Source organism: Anas platyrhynchos, chromosome 1 (assembly GCF_047663525.1).
Source record: "Anas platyrhynchos isolate ZD024472 breed Pekin duck chromosome 1, IASCAAS_PekinDuck_T2T, whole genome shotgun sequence".
In the NCBI taxonomy this organism is placed as follows: domain Eukaryota; kingdom Metazoa; phylum Chordata; class Aves; order Anseriformes; family Anatidae; genus Anas; species Anas platyrhynchos.
Window position 1 is genome coordinate 98119182 of NC_092587.1, and position 19613 is coordinate 98138794.

Here is a 19613-nt window from a genome sequence, read left to right on the forward strand (position 1 = left end):
GTACAGCAAGTTATTCTGCACAGAACAAAAATGCATTCAACATGGCAGGATCTTATAGGAGAAGGAATGTTTTTTATTGAGCAAACTGCTATAGGTGGAAAAGTGATCATGTTTTGAAGCACACAAGCCATTCTGTTCTGATGAAAGCAGGTGTTTCTCATATTCATAGGCCAACATCACAGCTACATACAACATCATAGCATGTAGGAATGCACTCAGGAAGGATATGTTCCCATTAAAGAGTAGGAAAAAAAAATCATTGAAGTTCTGTTGGAGGAAAAAAAAAGGTGCAAAATAAGCTTAAGATTGTTTTAAGATTATCTTTGCAATCAGAGAAGTCTCAAACTTAAGTCTGTGAAATGAAAATTGGTGACCAGCTTAAAAAGAGGCAATACGTAAGAGAGATTAACCATTAAATTATTGGTTGCTGAGAGGAGCAGTCTACAGATCAAATACTTTAATTTACTGGAATTTTATTTTACAAACAGGCAGAGAGACAGAGACAGAGGTGAGTTGCTACTGGCCCTAGTTAGCTCCAATTCCCCAAGAAAATTGCCCAGAGTCCTAAGGACTGAAAGCCACTTGGCAGTAGCAATCAATATGATGCAGTGGTTCTTTGATTGCTAGACAAAAGTTCAACGATTAAACTTTAATGCAGAATCTCAGAGCAAATGTTCTAGAAATTTATGTTAAAAAGGATTAACTAGAAAAACTATATTAAATTTAAACAGCTCAAGGATTTAGAAGTAGGTTGGAATGTATCTAAGTCAATTTTATTAAAACTACACTCACAGGCAACTCATTTACTTGTAAGGGTTTTTGTGGGGGGACAATGTTTTAAGAGCCACAATTTAATTACTAAGCCACAATACAAGTTAAGTGTTTTTTGCTATTCTCTACTGTTACTCATAATGCATGTAGAACATGAATTCATTTGGCAACAATATCAATTCCTGAAAAGGCTCAGATTCCCAGTTGCTTTCAAATTTGTTTAGTGGAGAATTTATTGCATTACCTATGCTATGCATTAATACTGTATTTGTACATCTGTGTCTACCATCTTTTGTTCCTTGTACTTCAGTGGGGTCTCAATTATTTTAATGTACATCCCTAACTTTTAATAAATCAAGAAGAATTATATACTACTACTAAATCCAGAACAAAGTAATTTAACTTGGCAGTTTCATCACCCATACCGCACATTTCAGCTCTACTTACTTCACATTTGTTTCCCCTGAAACTCCCTCATAAGGAGTATGACAATTTCAAGGAAGCAATAAAGTCATCTGAATAATCTTACCAATAGTAAAAATTAGACTTTCAGTCTGTGATGGTATATATTTCATAAATCATTATAATGCTCAATAGTCTCATTTGATTATATTATAAAGTAATTACACTTAATTTTTTTCCTCTTTCTTACCTTCCTAACATGCTGTTGATATGCATTCATGACAAGAATATATAATGCCAGAAATGATGGCTGTTGTAACTGATATGATCCCCATACAAAATCAAATACATCTTCCTGCAGACTCAGGCTGAAGACTCCATTTGGACCTGTGCATATGTTTCTACTGGACTTTGATAGAAACTACTTAAAATATACATATCCAAATGCAGAGTTTAGACCCAGTGTCAGTAAGTGTGCTCTTTTTACTATCAAGATCCTAGAGACATATCTTTCCTTTATCATCAGCTAATCTTAAAGCACTGGATCCCTTTAGGATTTTTTTCCCCTGGCTTTTGTCACTTAATGTGAAATTTTCCAATTTGCTTGTGTCTGCCTTGGACTAATTTTTGGGTTGCATTGCAGTCTTTGGAATGAGAGGGTGGGAATTTCCAGACAAAATAGTTTAACTGTTTTTAGAGTCACTATAAGGGTTTCCTTCTGTTGGACTGAGAAACTCTAACTTTCATTTGTTCTGCAGAAGAAGTTTAGAAAAGTGACAGTGGCAGCATAGTATAGAGTGTGCCAAGAGAGACAGTCACCATTGTGTCATTAATATTTCCATGTTGTTCCCATGAAAAAAAAGACTCATAGACACCCAAGTTTTAATATCCAAAAATCTTGGTTTGTATATGCTCAGTAGAGAGGGAGTAGAAGGGAAATAGAAGGGAATAAAAGGAAAGGGAAGGAACAGAGGTGGGCAAGGAAAAGCAGATTGTAGCAGAGATTGGAAGCACAGTACACCTCCAGAAGAGACAGAAATTTTGGGGTGACAGTGGAGGATGCTCTTAATATGGTACTCTAACACAACAAAGAGCCACATAAACATATTGATGGTCTTCTAGTAATTTCCCTTAAAAGCTCCTGCAGAAGTAATAAGAGTGAAAAAACAAGAGAGAAATCATGAAAATATTTACTGAGTGAAATGCTCAGATGGAGGCATAAATGAGATTGTGTTTCATGACCAAAATCTCTTTGTCCTTGGCTCACAAAATGATGAAGTTCTCTGCACAAGTATTGGCCCTAAAAAAAACACATTGCACAACACCTTATAAAAAAGCAAGCTGACTTGCCTAAGCAGGAGGGCTATCACCTCTGTTGTGCTTGAGTACCTAATGACTATCCTCAGCATTCCTGGGGAATCCCCATGCCTACCAATATCTCTCTGAAGCATGAGCCCATCTTTACATCAGACACAGAGGGGCTGGGAGCTCCTAAAAGGGTTCATGAGGCCAGCCCAAATGCCTCTCTTTCTGGTCTGTGGACTTCCATCCAGTGAGGTCTCATCAGGAACTAACACATCTTACCTTTGATGAACATTTTCAAAAAGGTGTGACTCACCTGTGCCCCATAACCTTGGAAAGAGATACCGGAAGGTTTTCCCAGATTCTACAAGCAATGCAAGCACTCACACCTATGGAAACAAAAATCATGATGCAGGGACCAACCTTGTCAGTTTGACAACAGTGGAGAACTCGCTGCCTGGGAGAATGGAACAGCTCCTGTCAATAGCTGACCACCCTCTCTCTAAGCTGTTAGTGGCACCATAAATCAAGCCTCTGAAAAAGGCAGACACCAATGCCCTGTGTTTATTACTTCATCTCCCACAGTACACCAGAAGACATCCTAGAATGTTCTCATGTGCACAGAGACTTGTGTCCGTGCACGTCTCCCTAAGAGACTTGTTGAAGACAGAGATGCAGCCACATGAGATCAAATGGCAAAGATGATTACTGTTAGGGACAAAGTTCTGCCATCCTTGAAGTCAAAATTGGTAGTCTATTGGAAAGATGCACAGTGTACATTCATTATTGTATGGGCTTGAATTGTACAATCACATCTCAATATTTTCCATCAGTTTTCAATATGATTTTTTTTTGTTTTGTTTTGTTTTGATTATATAAATTATTAAGATTATACTAAAACTCATAAATCAAATAAAATGTTTTTTCTATTCTCTTTTGAACTAGAGAACATTGCTAATTTATGCCACTTCTTTTCCCTAGTATGCTAATTTCCCCAAAAGCTAATTCCTTGTAAATTCCATAAAAATATAGTACTTTAAGGTTGTTGGAGAGGAGCTCATCATTGGTATTATTACAGTTATACACTTTACAATCTTTACAACATTATAGCTGTCAGACAAACTCACATAGAACAAAATGGATCTGAAAGCTCCTAAATCATAGAATCATAGAATCATAAAGTTTGGAAAAGACCTTCAAGATCATCTGGTCCAACCATCACCCTACTACCAATGTCAGCCACTAAACCATGTCCCTAAACACCAGGTCCAACCTTTCTTTGAACAGCCCCAGGGACAGTGATGCCACCACTTCCCTGGGCAACCTGTTCCAATGCCTGACTACTGTTTCTAAGAAGAAATATCTCCTAATTTCTAACCTAAACCTCTCCAGCAGTAGTTTAAAACATGTTTTAAGGGAATTATCAGTGATTTTGCTTGTAGAAAATAGCATTGAAAGCATGTAAGGAAAAATAAAGTAAAATGGCATCATTTCATGTGATTTATATGCACAATATACATATTTGCAATTCCGTAAATTAATACACAGGAGGTCTGAGTCCCCATGCACTGGAATGGTCTACAACAATCTATGGCTGTTTTTAACATCATAGCACTAAATTTCTATTTGGTTTTCAGTCCCAAAGTTGACTCAGTGTCATAACTTTGATAACTCTTATCCATAGCTTTGCTGTCCTTTTTGGTAGAATGTTAGTGTTTTATCATCATTACTTCCCTGTAGCAAACGATCACATGTTGAAAAAGATACAGAAATGTCATTATCAGGGGCCACTAACATAGAATCTCTTTCAATTTTGTATACAAAGCCATTTTGACACCCTGTTCTGACTGATGTAGTAATGTTTTACTGTACAATTTCATCCACTGATGTTGCCAAAGGACAATATTCTGCCACTATACTAATACATTTCTTTAGAAATAACCTTCTACTTTCAATGGGACTTGATGCTGTGTAAGATGCCATTCAGCATGAATAAAGGCATCAAAATATGGCCGAGTTATTATCCACATAACTTAAACCTCAGTAAAGCAATGAGATACACAGATTAATGGCTAACACCTGGGATGACATTCCTATCTTAACCCATGCTGTCTGACCGAAGGTTAGTAATAACAAGTGCATGGCTTGTCATCAGACTGAAATACAGTCACAATAGTATGAAATTTCAGAATAAATATCTGCCTTCACTCTCTTTTATTCCCCTTGTGGTTTGAAGTCAGTTCCTTAAAATATTGTTTAATATGATTTTAGAGATTTAATAACAATATATTGACCAAGAGAGGACAAATGTCAGTTCTTTCTTCAGTTTGTTCTCAGTGGTATAGGTTTGTTTGAAAATGCTTTTTCTATTCAGTCTTACATTAAAAAACATCTTCTCAATTATCTTTGAAGCCATCAAACAACTTTCTTTGGTTAATGGGAGGTCCTTCTTTAATAATAGCTAATACAAGTTCTATGAAGCATTTTGAAATACCTTGAATATAAAAGGCATTACATCAAGTTGGATTCTATTTTTATGCTGTTATGCATCATCTTTCACACCAACTAATAGCAACAAACTAACTTACATATGGAGAACATGAAAAATATTTGAATAGTAAGGTATACTTATGTTATTACATAACTTTGAAACCTATACAGACATGAAATAAGAAAGAATGTTATTGATTGCATAAGTACACCTGCACTACGCCAGTCAACTCATAATATATTTCTGAATATTTTAATAGAAAAGAGAATGAAATTTGTCATGATTCCTTTGGTACTTCAAAGTCTTTCACCATTGTCTTAACACAAAATTTTCCATGCTTGCACTGTTATTTAATATAAGACAAGCAAGTGTAGTAGATAGAAGGGTCATGTCCACAGTTCAGCAGCCTGGGTTTCCCATTGCATAGTCATACGGAATGTGTACAAAGAAAACCCAGTGCCAAATTTTGTACCCATGAATTAAGATTAAGTCCAAAATTGTCTCCTAGGAAAGCAGCGGCAATGACTTCCACTTAAGAATAAGATTATAATAGCCCAAGAAGCCCAAAAGAAGCACATTTGAAATGATGTCTTTGACTCAGGGCTATAATCTATATAGGAGGAGGATATGTATCTGGTAAAGTACTCCTGCATTTAGGTGCAAAGTGAGTGTTTAGGAGGATGACTGACATATCATCATTAACCTACAGTTTTGTAGCTGCCTAGAGAAGTTTACCTGAGATTAAATGTACAATTCTCGACCTTACTTAGCCAAAAGGAGTCTAAGTTCAAATCTTTGAGTTCACAGCTTTGACCTTCTTGTATGATGTTCTAAGCAGATATCTATAAAGTAGACAGAGGCAGAGAGAAAATTCCCTGGCACCATATTGCAAAAAGAAATGCAGGGGACCAACAGACAATAGAGGGAAATAAGGAAAATTATGATTATAATCAGTAATGAGGATGCTTATTTGGTAGCAAAGCAATATGTGTTTTAACTCACCAGTTTTGATAAAGGCAAGTCTTTCATTTCATAGATGAGAGCCTACATTATTAAGTTGTTCAAAAATTAGAGAATGACATCATCTCCTCTGGTTGCAGTTTTGATGGAAGTGCCCATCACTGCTGTGATTATGAAGGCAATACACTGAATTTGACCAGCAGAACAGACTTCTCAGAGCATAGAAAATGGTCTTAAGGCGTGAAATTGTTGCCATTAGCTCAGGCGTGATGGCTGTGCTACTGGTTATATACATTAGAAGAACCTGAACAACTTAGATAGTAGAAGTATGGGTGCCAAGAGTATCTTATAGACTGAAATGGACATTAGGAGGTTTATGGATCAAGATTGCAAGTGTTCTTCTTACATTGTACTTAAGGGTGTCCAGCAGGGTTGGTGTCACAAAGGAAAATTTGTTTTAAACAAATTATGAACAACCTCAGGGAGAAAAAATAAAACGAGCTTAAATTTTAGGAAAACCACATGTTGACACTTTTTGTCCTGCCATAACTTTATCTAAGGAGAATGCGAATGCATTGAGTTGCTTCTTTCTTTATACTGGCTTTAACTGTGGAGTTTTGCAATCATGACCTGTAAGGTCAACCCTCTTCAAATATGTTGAAACACGTGCAGCGAACCAAATTATATTTTAACATATATGTGTATGTGTGCACTATACAATACATATACATGTATATGTGTGTATGCATACTGACAATTAAAACAGAAATACTGTAAGGAAATAGGTATATCTATTAAACAGATGTGCTGGCAGTAAAATTGCAAACCTCACAGATAAATGACTGTCCTCCCTAATTACAAAATATAAACAACTCCATAAAAATAAATAAAGAAAAAAAAAAAAAAGAAAAAAGAAAAAAAAGAAAAAGCTTATTCCTGCTAACCTGTCTTTGGAATGAGATGCAAATGTAATGTCTGACTGTTTTTGATGTTGACGGCAAACAATGGAAATTGCTCTTCAAATGAACCTCATAGCAAAAAACAAAACAAAACAAAACAAAACAAAACAAAAAAAACCTTACAGATTTCATCTGCATCTGGTGTGATCTATAATGACTGAGGTATATTGACAACTGAATACCTTTAATTTGGTGAGAAGTAACTCAAGGCAGTCCTCATTGACTTATCCTGTAATACGTTAGTCACAGAAGAGAATGTTTTGTGTATCTGTGATCAAGTCTGACCACTAATCCAATTAGATGGGATCACTGATTTGTTAGTTTATATTTCAAGGATTTGAATTCTTTGTATTTTGTATTTTTTTTCTTTTTAATTGACTGACCAATTGAAATGATAGACTAATTCATATACTTAAGGGGCAGAATCAGCTTCTGATGTGCAGAACATGATCACGAAGCTCTGAGGTCTTGTTTTAAAAGTCATTCTTTCACTGTTCCTTAAATGGCACCACATGAGGGAATGTGGAAGAAAATCATTATAAAGTTGCATATTAGCCAAGACACTTTTTGCCCCTCTCTTTGATTTAGCCATACACTGCCAAACAAATCAAAGATAACACTTGGGAGCTGCACGTTGCAGTGATGGATCTCTGGAGAGGAAGAGAGGAAAATGAAGGTTGAAAAAAAGAGGATGAGAAACACAAGGAGCCAAAAAAAGTTTCAGCAAATGTTGACTCTGCTGTCAGTCAAATGAAAGAGAAGGGGCAATTTGATCAATTGCAAGCTCAAAGCCAAGGATAGAAGTTATCTCCCTGACAGAAACAAACATATATCAATTTTGATTCACCCAGTTGTTCTGGCTTTATTGTTATTAAATAGACAACAGCTTTCTCCCTGCTCTGGTGATATGCTGATGTACCATCTTGATCACACATACTGCATAAATTTAATGTATTTTGTCCAAATTATGTCCTAGAATTGTTAAGACTGAGAAATGAGAAGCAAATAAGGATGGTTTCCATTCATTTCAGGGCTATTAAAGGGTATAATCTCTTAATGCCTCAAAAGGCCTGACTATTGAACTTCAGCTACGCCTAACACTAATTAGAGGTCTGCAATACTTGATATGACTTCAGAGAGAAAAGAAAAAAAAAAAAAAAGCTTCTACAAACCAGCTTATTAAAATTGTGATGCTAGCTCACTACAGTTGCTTGCATGGGCATGTTGGGAGTGCTTGTGGAATGAGAGGAGGAAAGTTGCTGTAAATGTAGTCAAAAGAAGGGGATGAATCAAAGAAAACTGTTTTTCAGTTTTCTTTGATTTTCTTTTTTTCTTTGATTTTCTTTCTTTCTTTTTTTTTTTTTTTTTCAAACTCTTGTTTTTCAGGAGTGTTTTTCAAGAGTTTATGGCAGAGTTTCTGCAACTTCCATAGCTAGAAATGACACAAGTAGGTGAGATGTCTTGCTTCAGGAGTCACTGCTGATAATTACATGACATTTCCCCCTTGTGTAAATTTTCTGTCGTGACAGGACAAGCATTATTTCAAGCTGTATTCTTAGAATTACCTGACTTAATTGCATAAAACCATTTTACCTGTGATGGCACATGGCATTCCCTTATGCAATCTTCACCACAAAATGTTTTATGCTGGAGTGAAGGGGCTGAGGGAAATACATAGAATATGTAAATGTTTGAGTCATTACAATGGAGTGTAGACTGGAAAGCCATATTTTCTGCAAGGTGTCTAAGTACCTTTTATAAGATATCTAAATAACATTTATAAGACCAAAAATTTGTCATTAAGTGGTCCTCTAAAACCAATACAAAACACAAAGTGATGCTAAAAGAAGTTATCTCCAACTTTACTTTGCCCTAGTAGAGTTGTGATACTACAGCATGCTCAGATTGATGAAGGAAGCATCTCAATTTCATTTCTAACAGGCTGCTTTGTGGAAATCTGTATTAAAGTGAGAGAACTCATTAAAAAGAGTAGCACAGAAAAGTGTTAAATTAATCTATGAACTTTTATTCATGACTATCTGGCCTTGGAAGATTATTTGACATTACATATGGATGTCAAATACTTGCAGACTGAACTTTATTACAAGTAGCTATCAACTCTAGCTTACAGCTATGATGGGTTTACACTTGAATACTTTCCTAACTATACATATGGCTTAACCATACCTTTATATGTGTAGAGCCTGAACACAGAAATAACACTATGACATCTTTAAGAAAATGTATATAAATTTTAATTAAGAATACTTTTTTTATTTTTTCTTTTTTTTTTTCTGCATTTAACCATGTGTCTCCACAAAAGCAGAACATATGCTTTGAAGCTGAAAGTGGTCTCGGTGTGTCCAGTGACAGAATATATAAAATGCTAGTATTTTGTATATGTGTGTGAGAAAGAAAACTGCATTTTTAGGTAAGATCATTACAGCTGGTCTAATGAAATCACAGGTAGTGCATTTTTTTGTTTTGTTTTGTTTCAGTACAGTAGTCCTTGGTAACTGCTTAGTGCAAGATGTGTCTGGTTGTAAACCTGTGAACCAGACTCAAGCGTTGGATTCAGCTCTCTTTACTGAAGCAAGATTAAAACTGGTTGCATTAGTGTGGCTTGCTCCACAATGGCAGTACTGGATTTCATTATTTCAAGATTTGCTCGTTACACTCCCTGAAAACTAATATACACTCAAAGTGTTTTCCTTAACCTGGAAATTGCACTGTTTTATGTTAGCCCAGGGATGTGTAGGATCCCTGTACATGAATCTGTCCTTGCAAAACCTAGAAAGTAGAGAAGGGTAAGCCCAAGAATGTTTAGGAGACCTACTAAACTTGCTTTCTTGTTCTGCTTGCTCCCTAGGAAACCTCCCACCAGCTATAGTCTCTGACCAATGGTAGGAACTCTTGATGGTGTACATCCTCTGAGAGATTCAAGAAATGTTCTTACTGGTGTTATAGACACCATAGAGCTGGATACCTGCTTAAGTTTCCTTAACCTCATTACTCTGAGAGAGAAATTTTATGTATCCTTTTTAAACTTTAACTGAAATCAAATTTTAGATGTTTCCTTTAACAATACCAGTTTGCAACACTTCCCCCCACAATGTTTTTCAGCTTTAAAAAGTGAAAATTTATCAACTTAGATGAATGTGCATTTTTTTTTTTTTTCAGAATAAAATGTAGCCTGTGCTTCTTGTCTCCTCAAAAATATTGCATAGCAACAGTATGGATCCACTTCCTTTTGATTTTATAATGATTACAAAATTGAAGTCTGGCAAGAAGCTGCTAGGAATGGGATTTTCAGAACAGATCTTTTAAATTGCTGGTTTATTTACATTTTTAAGGAGTAGATGAGGAAATGCAACCTAAGGCTTTCTCTTATTGCTAGAAGCATGAATTTTTTAAGCATATGTGGACTTGACAAGCTATTTGTCAAACTATATGCTAGTAATACATGATCTGGAAATAATGTTTATTTACAGACATGCAGTCTTATATCTTAGAATTATTTTTTGTGTCAGTAATGTCTTTCTTTTAATTTAACTTACATGAAACAAAAAGAACATAAACTAAAAATAAATAGAAATGCAATTCATGTAAAGAATTCCTAAAATAGGCAGACAACTGGGAACAATTTATTTACTCAACATTTCATGATAGTTTCATCAATAAAAGAAAGCATATTTTTCTAAAGATATTTGCATTGATTTTAATTATATCAGATCATCATAAAACAGTTCATTTTAAATAAATACTGACATTCCAATATTCCACATCCTATTGATTCTAAATTGTTGTTTGAGAAGATAAAAAGGGACAAGAAAATGCAACAGAGGTACACAATACAGTCTGCTCTACACAACCAGGTAAATCATAGTTTGCAAAATCATTTTCCCCTCTAATAGAGTCAAAAATGGTTATTATACTTTAAGGTTGCTGCATTTTATCTAATTTATTCTTCCATTCCCTAACTGCCTTGGCAGTTTTTTCAAACATTGCACAGTCCATCATATGTTGCATCTATTTTCTGTATGAGAGGAATTGTCTTGATTTCCATAACAAAACAATAACACTTTGTGCTATTGTGATAACAATACTGCAACAATCTGATATCTACTAGCATTTCCATCTCTGCCTTTGTGTCCAGCAAACTCAGATTTCATCAGCACTATCCTAATCTGGTAAACTAGGACTGAAGTGCTGGTCAGACAGTATTTTACACATTAACAATGCTATTCATATGCTTCTGTGCATAGAAGCAGTTTCCTACCTGCATCAATATTTTAGATCAGAAAGCTATGACAACTGATCATGTAGAATGGGACTAGTGCTCACCTAGCCATCATGAATTGTCTAAGCAATTTGTTCAGATAGAATAGCCACATATCTTCCTTAGTACTGCAGAAAGGAAAGGAGTTAGTGGGCTAGTAAAGTGTTTTTCTGTTTGGTGTTGCATTGAAGCATGTGTTTTTTGTTGTAAATTGAACTTCTTCCCAAAATGGCCATCTCTATCACCCTACTCAGACCTCTCCTTCGTAGACTCTGCTACACAGACATTTCCTTTTTCACTTCTACTTCTGTCTACTTAAATTTCCATCCTCCAAAACTTCACTACCTTCTTAGGAGAATCAAGTCACTTGGCAGGCTAATTGCTTTTCTGCTAGAAGAAGTTATCAAGTGAATACACTATTTTCTATAGTAATTACAGAGTGACCCTGGGGCAGAATGTGTACAACAATAAAACTCAGTAAGAAGGCAGATCTCTCCTATTGTAAATGCATAAAACTCCTCTAATGTCAATGGGGTCGTATCTATTTCTATGGACAGATAATTTGGCTTGCATTAGTAGGCCACTGGTGGATGCTTCACTTGTCTTTTTAAGAAGTATTCCTATATGAACCCTACCTGTCATTGCAGGAAGGCAATTACACCTTTCCTACCCCCAAGGTTATGATGACCAGTACTCTCTCAGAACCAACTGTAGCAAATTTACTTTAAAGCCATTCAAATCATTCTCTCTGTCAACATATGGATCAGTCTGCTCACTTTCATTTTGAGAATATTTCAAACTTCTGCTTGATAAAATCTCCAGATAGCAGAGCACTTAACTTTCCTTCCTCAGTCAATAACAAATGTATGCTCCTTTTATTGTCTATTAAAAACCTCAGGTACAATTACATTGATTTTTATTTTATTTTTTTCATTTTTCACATATGCATTTAAACATGGAATTTTTGTGTATCCACTGCTACTAGTACAAAGACTTTAATGCTAGAAGGGATGAATCAGTCTGTGGCTTGTTCAGCCTTGACTGCTTGTACCTGTATAAAGCAGTAGCCATTACTGATAATGTGAATTCATTAAAATAGAAAGTTCCAAACAAACAAACAAAAAAAAAAAACAACCCTGTTACATCCTGTTACATTAATACAGTTCATAATTTATGTATTATATAGTGAACAAATAAGTAATTGATACAAATTTTCTGAAAGGACATCGTCTAGATGCTAAGAACTTCTAACCTTTCTGCTTTCTTCTTTCTTTTTCCTTCCACAGTCAAACTGCAAACAGCAACTTTTTATTTTATTTATTTTTTAAGAAGAGATTAGATGTGTTTTAAACAATTAGCCATGAGCTCAAGGCAGAACACATACCTGAAAAAAAAAAAAGGTAGGAACATGGTTTTATCAAACAAGGTCGTACTTCTCTGATAGATATTGTGTGATATGTAGCATGCATAGTTGTGATGTTCATTTATTCATCTAATTCACAGCTTCATTTTTTTTTTCCTTGCAGTTATTTTGTTTACAGGATAAAACAATGTTGTGGTTTATGAAGGCTGTCATTAATTCCGTCGATGCCTTAAGAAACAACAGTACCTGCAAATCAGAAGCTAAAGTCAGAGCTGTTAAACTGATTGTAGCAAGAGGGCTTAATCCATGAACCCATCTACAAAGCAAAGGGTGAAGGCCACAGAGAGGTGATTGCTAGTGGTCAGATGCCTCAGTGAGATGCTCTGGAAGAAACCCTGCAGGTTGTTAATACCATTAACCCTGAACTTGCAAAAAGTTTTTCTTCTCTGAACTGGTCCTATTTTGAAAAATCCTTGGAGAAAAACATCACCTGATGAGATAAATAATGACAGAGGTGGATCTCAAAGTCCACAGCAAAGTAAATAATGGACTTGACTTACAAATACCTGTCTAGTGTATCTCTAGAAAATTGTGAGGTGTTTGAAAACCCCATAAGCAGAAACAGAGGAATATAAAATATGAGAGTTCCTACTGATAAACAATCAAATCAGCTCTTTGATGAAATAGTAACCAAGATCCTTAAAGAGCCTATGTGTTGACTGGGATACGTGAACTGGTGATGATATCCTATCTGCCTGGCAAGCATCTTTACACAGATTGTAACACTGCCAAGGCAGATCCCACTATTCACCATCAGAACCTTGACAAATTGTGATGACATTTTTTTTTCTTAAGTACAAGTACAAACTTATTCCAAGGAAGACCCAATATGTTAAAGTTAAGACGAGATAATTGAATCTTGTATTAAAAAGAAAACCAAAACTGAACATGTACACATGTTCAAACCCACCTCCATCGAAATTCTAGATTCAATAATATAACTTGCACTGTTTAAATAGAAATACAGCTTTTCGCCTATGTCAAAAAAAAAAAAAAAAAAAAGAAATAGTATTCCTGGGCTCACTCTACTTGAATCTCAAAAAAAAAAAAAAAAAAAAAAAAAAAGTAGTAGTTTCTAATTATCAAGATTAATGTTGACCATTGTCGTTTCTGAATACATTTGGTTTAGTACAGTTGCTTCTTCTCTAATAATAGTCCAAAACTAAGCCTCTCAGACTCATTCCTACATGTTCAAACATCTTATATCTGTTCCTCAAGTCAGATAACACTTGATTAGTTTTAATTGCATCATATATGATCTAATTTGATAAATTATTTCAAATATAATCTTTTAGTTTTGAATCTGGATTTGTTTTAAAGTGACAAAATTACTATATACCTTACTGTGTTGTATCTTGTCATTTTAAAGGTTCTCACATCACTTCAGATACTCTAATAGTCTTTTGTCTCAAAGAAAGATGTCATTTGCTTGGAAAAAGTTAAGTCACTGTCAGCTACCTGGAAGACAAGTATGAATCTGCCATGATTCTGACCAGACCTGTTTGTTTAGTTGTTTACACTTAGAATTGCTGTCAGCAGTTCTAGATAACTTTACAGTAAAAATACTACCATGGTTGCTACAAACAAAAGAGTGTTCATAACACAGCTAGCATTACTGAACACCAACATCAAAACTTTGCTATGACTTAAGGAAAAAAAATAGGTGAGAAGAGAGACTTGGCAGGTTACCTAGAGAGTTAAATCTCTACAGGAAGAAAAATCAGGGTACATAGCTTTCATCTTTCCCTAAGAATTTCTAGTTTCTTCTGTTGACAAGGTAAGTACATTTACCCCAAGAGCACAGCTGGCCTTAGTTATGCAGGTAGAACTCATGGAAAGATTTGGTTGTCAGCACCAAAGCCTAAAGCAAAAATAAGTATGAAAAAGTGCTAACCAGAAAAATCCTCATAAGCCATTTTAGGAAGAACACTTCCATCATTTCATCTCCATAATGGTAGTATGTAGCATCTTTATCAAATTAATCTATTCAGCAAACATATATTCATTGCTCATTATCCTAAGATCACCTTCTGATCTCCAGGTGCTTCACAATCCTGTCTATTTTGCAATGACAAGACATTTTGTAAAGTAGACAGAAGAGAGCTTAATATTCTCATTTTGGATTGCTAAGACAATTAAATAACAAATAATAACCATTTTCTCTGTGGTACAAATATAAGACTATTAAAACTTACCTCTTTTTGAAAGAAAGATTTCAATCTTGCTAATAATATCCAAGTTTTAAAGTGTAATAGATAACAGTTTTTGTTTGTTTGTTTGTTTGTTTGTTTGTTTTTTAGATATTTCACCTCATAGAATAGGATCTAAATTTCTAAGCAGACTTTTATTTTTTTTATTTTTTTTTATTTTTCCCCTCCAGGGCACTGAAACTTCACTTTCGAACAGTAACAAGTCCTTTAATCTTCAAAAACAAAATAAAAAATCTAAGTGGTTGCCTGCTATTTACATTAAGCTTTTAAAAAGTCTTCTATGATCTATTTTATTCAAGATAATTTTACTCTTATCCTTTATAATATCAGAAATCAGAAATCTGATTGATACTAAAAGCTGCCTATTTCCAAAATGGCTTCACTCCTCATAAATTATCCTTTTCCATGAAAACATGGGTGGAGAGAACTGAGATTACAGGATACTTGCCATTTACAGGCAGGAAAAAAAATAAATAAATAAATAAAACACACACAAAAAAACAAACAAACAAAAAGAAAAGAAAATTATAAAATTGAGACACTATGGTTACCAATCTGTATATATCATCTCCATTATAAATTCTTCCTTGGGCATCAGCTACTTTTACAGTTTAAAAAATATTTGAGAGCAGGTATTCCAGGAGATGAATGTCAATTTCAATTCAGTTAAGTCTGGCAATTGTGAACCTGGGAATAAGATGCTTTTGAAAATTTTAACTATAGTGGTGTTTTTTTGTTGTTTGCTTTGTTTTTCCCCTGTACACTTGTATCTGTTAGATTCTTCTTTTGCAATCTTCATTCTCTTCTTTCATTCTCTTCTTTCATTCTCTTCTTTCTTCTTTCTCTTTTATATATTCTTTCGCTTTTCTTTGGTTATTTTCAATTTTCAATAGAGACATTAGTAAAAGCTCCTTTGAATAGCAGAGGAAAAGAAAGTGGTCTTTGCCAGTTTTTATGTGCATGTAAGATGATGCCCTAGTACCAAGACATAAAGTAACTAACATTGCCTTGTTATCAATTAAATTAACTGATTCTTAGAGAGTGGAACCTTGATTTTTCAAAAATAAGTAAAGATTTTATTCTCTAGAAGGTTAGAAGCAATTCCTATTTTTTGCCCTTATGTTAAGAAAGATTTTCTAGCCTATTGAGAGAGTAAAAGTCAACATCTCTTTAAAAATGCTATGTATGTGGCAAAAATACAGCCTAAATACGGAGTTCATACTCTGAGCAATTATAGCCGAGAGAGTTTTTTTCAGATAGCACATGATTTGTGATGTCTCATTAAATTGACAGCCTCTTAGACAAGGGAGAGCAATTTGAATTAATATATTATGAGTTATAATCTAAAGCCATTGGTTATATTGCCATTTGGTTATAGTAATTCTAGATTAATCAAAATTAGAAACATAGGTTATTTGGAGGGATAGCCAAAAGTGAATTCGTAGATAAATAATTATGCAGCAAATCACTTGAACTTAATGAGAGACTTGTGTATATGCATGTGCAAGAAAGAAAACGTGTGTTACTGGTAACTGGAAATCTTTTGATATGCTAATAATTAATAAAATACTTTCATAGATTTCCAAGTGTCTAGTATATAGGTTCTTTTCGAAATTTCTTTGATTAACCTTTGCCTGTAATAAAGACCTATCAATTGATAAGGATGTGGACTGAAGAACTGTATACCCATGATGACAGCAAAAGAATATCCTGTAAAAATCTCAGTTACAACAATTTAATTTATTGATTCTGACTAGTAAAATGATAGGTGTACACAATACATTTTAGTGCAGACTTCTTCAAGCTACTGAGCGTGTGGTATACCACCAAGTACAGGGTAAACCAGAAGAGAACATACTGCTTTGCCTGAAGATTTACATTTCTGCATATATATAGTTTTAAGAATCAACCTTGTGTCTATGATCAGCACAAAGCGGAAATACATGTATTCAGACACATTTGTCCAAACACGATGATTTCATTTATTCCTTCTTGATTTCATCACTGTCTGAAACCACAAACTTCAGATAGTGTCATATATCATTCTAATTTCTTATGTCATGCTAATGTCTTCATTTATTTCTTTATTTATCCTAAGGATTTCAAGTCTGTAGTTAACTTATGTGCAATGCAACAAACTCTTGAAAAAATAGGAAGATTCTTATTTTAACTGAATTGTTAAATGATTTCATAGGATATTTGTCTCTCAGAATTAAGATCACAGTTTTTATTTAGAAAAATAATTGCAACAATTTATATAAAGACTAGAAAAATAAGTGTATACATAAACAGCATGGATTCACTGAATCTGTTGAGAGAAACATGAAAATCTACTTGAGGGATATATGCTTTTTTAAAATAATTGGTTTATTTAAAATAACATCAGCTAACAAGAAATTAAAATGTAAGAAAATAACCATAGAGAAGAAGAGGATCACAAAATGATGATGCCTCCAAAAACCTGTGTATAAGTTGTCTTTTAGTCTCAAAAAGCTGAGGCTTAACCTATGACAAGGTGAGTCCACTAAGTATACATTCATAACCTCAGCTGTACCTGAGGTTACAATACAAACCATTATCTCTACATTCTGCTAACATGGAAATACATAAGCCTAGTATCTGTTTAAGGGGGGAAATATTTGTTGGAGTTGTTGGGTATTTTTTATTTTTCCTTTTGTCAATAGTGCTGATTTTACCAATGCTCTTTTGTTTTGTTTTGTTTTTCTCCAAGTGAGATTTCTCAGTAAAACACTGCAAGTCATTGCTGCCTGTACTCTGCACACCAGAAATTCTCAGAAATTATATGGGAGGTCACAGACTTATTTTTTGGAAGAAAATCTTTCCATTTTTTATAGTATTGCTTTCTCCATCTGGCAACGTATAAACTAAATATTAAAACTCATGTCTTTCACTGTCTTCTCCATTCTTTGTTTTTCCATCATTCTTCCACTTAATTTTCCAATGGCATGGCTCCACTTGTTACATTTCACTCCCTGTTCTCTTTCTTTCTTTCTCCCTCTTTCCACATTCTAAGCCACATTCTAAACCACAGCAGGTTCTGTGTAACCCCAGGGGAGTTCATTTCTCGCCCACCCTAGATACTCTAATAGCTGTTTCCACCAATGCCTTATTTCTGTGCTTTACTTTTCTTGTGTTTACAGTTTCACTGAGTATATTGCATCCACAGGCTCAGGTGAAGTTACCAAAAGACATTTTGAAGCATTTTCTGGATGAGAACTTGCAACCAGACTCAGTGTTTTTATAGAAATACTCATCACTCATTCCACTCACCACTTACATACCAGGAAAGTCCTTCACAACAGGTTTTGTTGGACTGAAATGATGTACAAATCTGTCTCTGACCCCTTCTCTCTACTGACAAAAATCACAGGAAGAGCTGAGTGACAGTGTTAGAGTGAAAAGTGATAACGATAAAAAGATCCTTGGGCAAAATTTGTGAAGACTAATTCAGAAAACTGAATGCTTATTTATTAAAATTGTGAAAAGTTCAGAAAATTATAGAAGTACCTGGTATTTCTTATTTCTGTGCACCTGTGGCAGATGGTTTTATAGAAGAAATGTAAAAAAAGAGGGATATTTTTTGCCCTTGAGAATAATAGTATGATTACAACAAGACACTTTCAGATATATTGAATATTTTAAACTATTCACTTTAATGTGTGTTTCATTAACTTTGGGGTGGGAATGAAAAGAAGGCTCCTTCATGTTGTTTTTCATACTGTTCCACTTCATTATTAAGCAATGATGCCAAGCTGTTCACCAGGATTGCTGCTAGCAGGCTTGAACAGCTCCTGCCAAGTGTGATTAATGCAGATCAAACAGAGTTTATTCAGTGGAAGAGATTGGCAGATAACATTTATCATCTCTTGAGAAAGTTGGGATTTCCAGACTGACGTCAGGCTGGTGATAAACTTAGAGGCTGAAGGATGTTTGACCAAGTAGTTTGCATATTCTTTAGAAGAAAGTTGCATCTATTTTGATTAGCTTTGAAACCTGAAGAGAACTGAATTTACATGCAAAGCCTCTTCCAGTGGTTAACTTTGTTTTTAAAAGGACAAGGCATATGGAGACTCTTATCAGGGATTATATTTTTTTTTCATAAGCATAAGAACTGTTAGACTATGTGTTACACTCCAGTATGGAGTAGCCTGTTACTAGCCAAAACATCATCCTCAGGCTGTATCTAGGTGGGAGAATAAAGCAGCCTGGATTTAATTCCCAGATTTGCTTTGTTACCTGCAGCAATCAAGTCCTAGCATTTTTTGCTCTACTTGAGAGAATAAACTTTTCAAAGGCACCAGTCTAAGAGGAAGGCTGAAATACAAAACAGCAACTTGCTGTCTTAGAATATCTTTTTAAATAATGAGAAGATTTTAATGAGGAAACTGAAAGATCTTTAGTCTTTACTTTTCTCAAAAGTCATTATATTCAGGTCAGTTTTCTGGGTTCTGGGCAATACAAAAGCTGTGTTGAAAAAACTCATGTGGTTTCTAAGATCTATTGCTTGGCTTTGAAACTCTAACACAAATCTCTGCACAAAGATCTTCTTAGAACAGTGGTTTTCCACTTCCTCCGAGTTCCTCAGCCAAATACAACCCTAATAGCAGTCAGCATAATAAAGAATATCCAAAACATAAAGGCAACTTGCTAACTGTAGTCAGCTAATCTCTGGGACACCCTTTGCTGAATCACCTATTCTGAAGCAGCCAAAAGCTCATTAGTACCAGATGAATTATGTCCCACGGTTTAGCCATCTCATCCCAGGGTGGTTATTGCCCCTCTAAAGCTGTCTTGG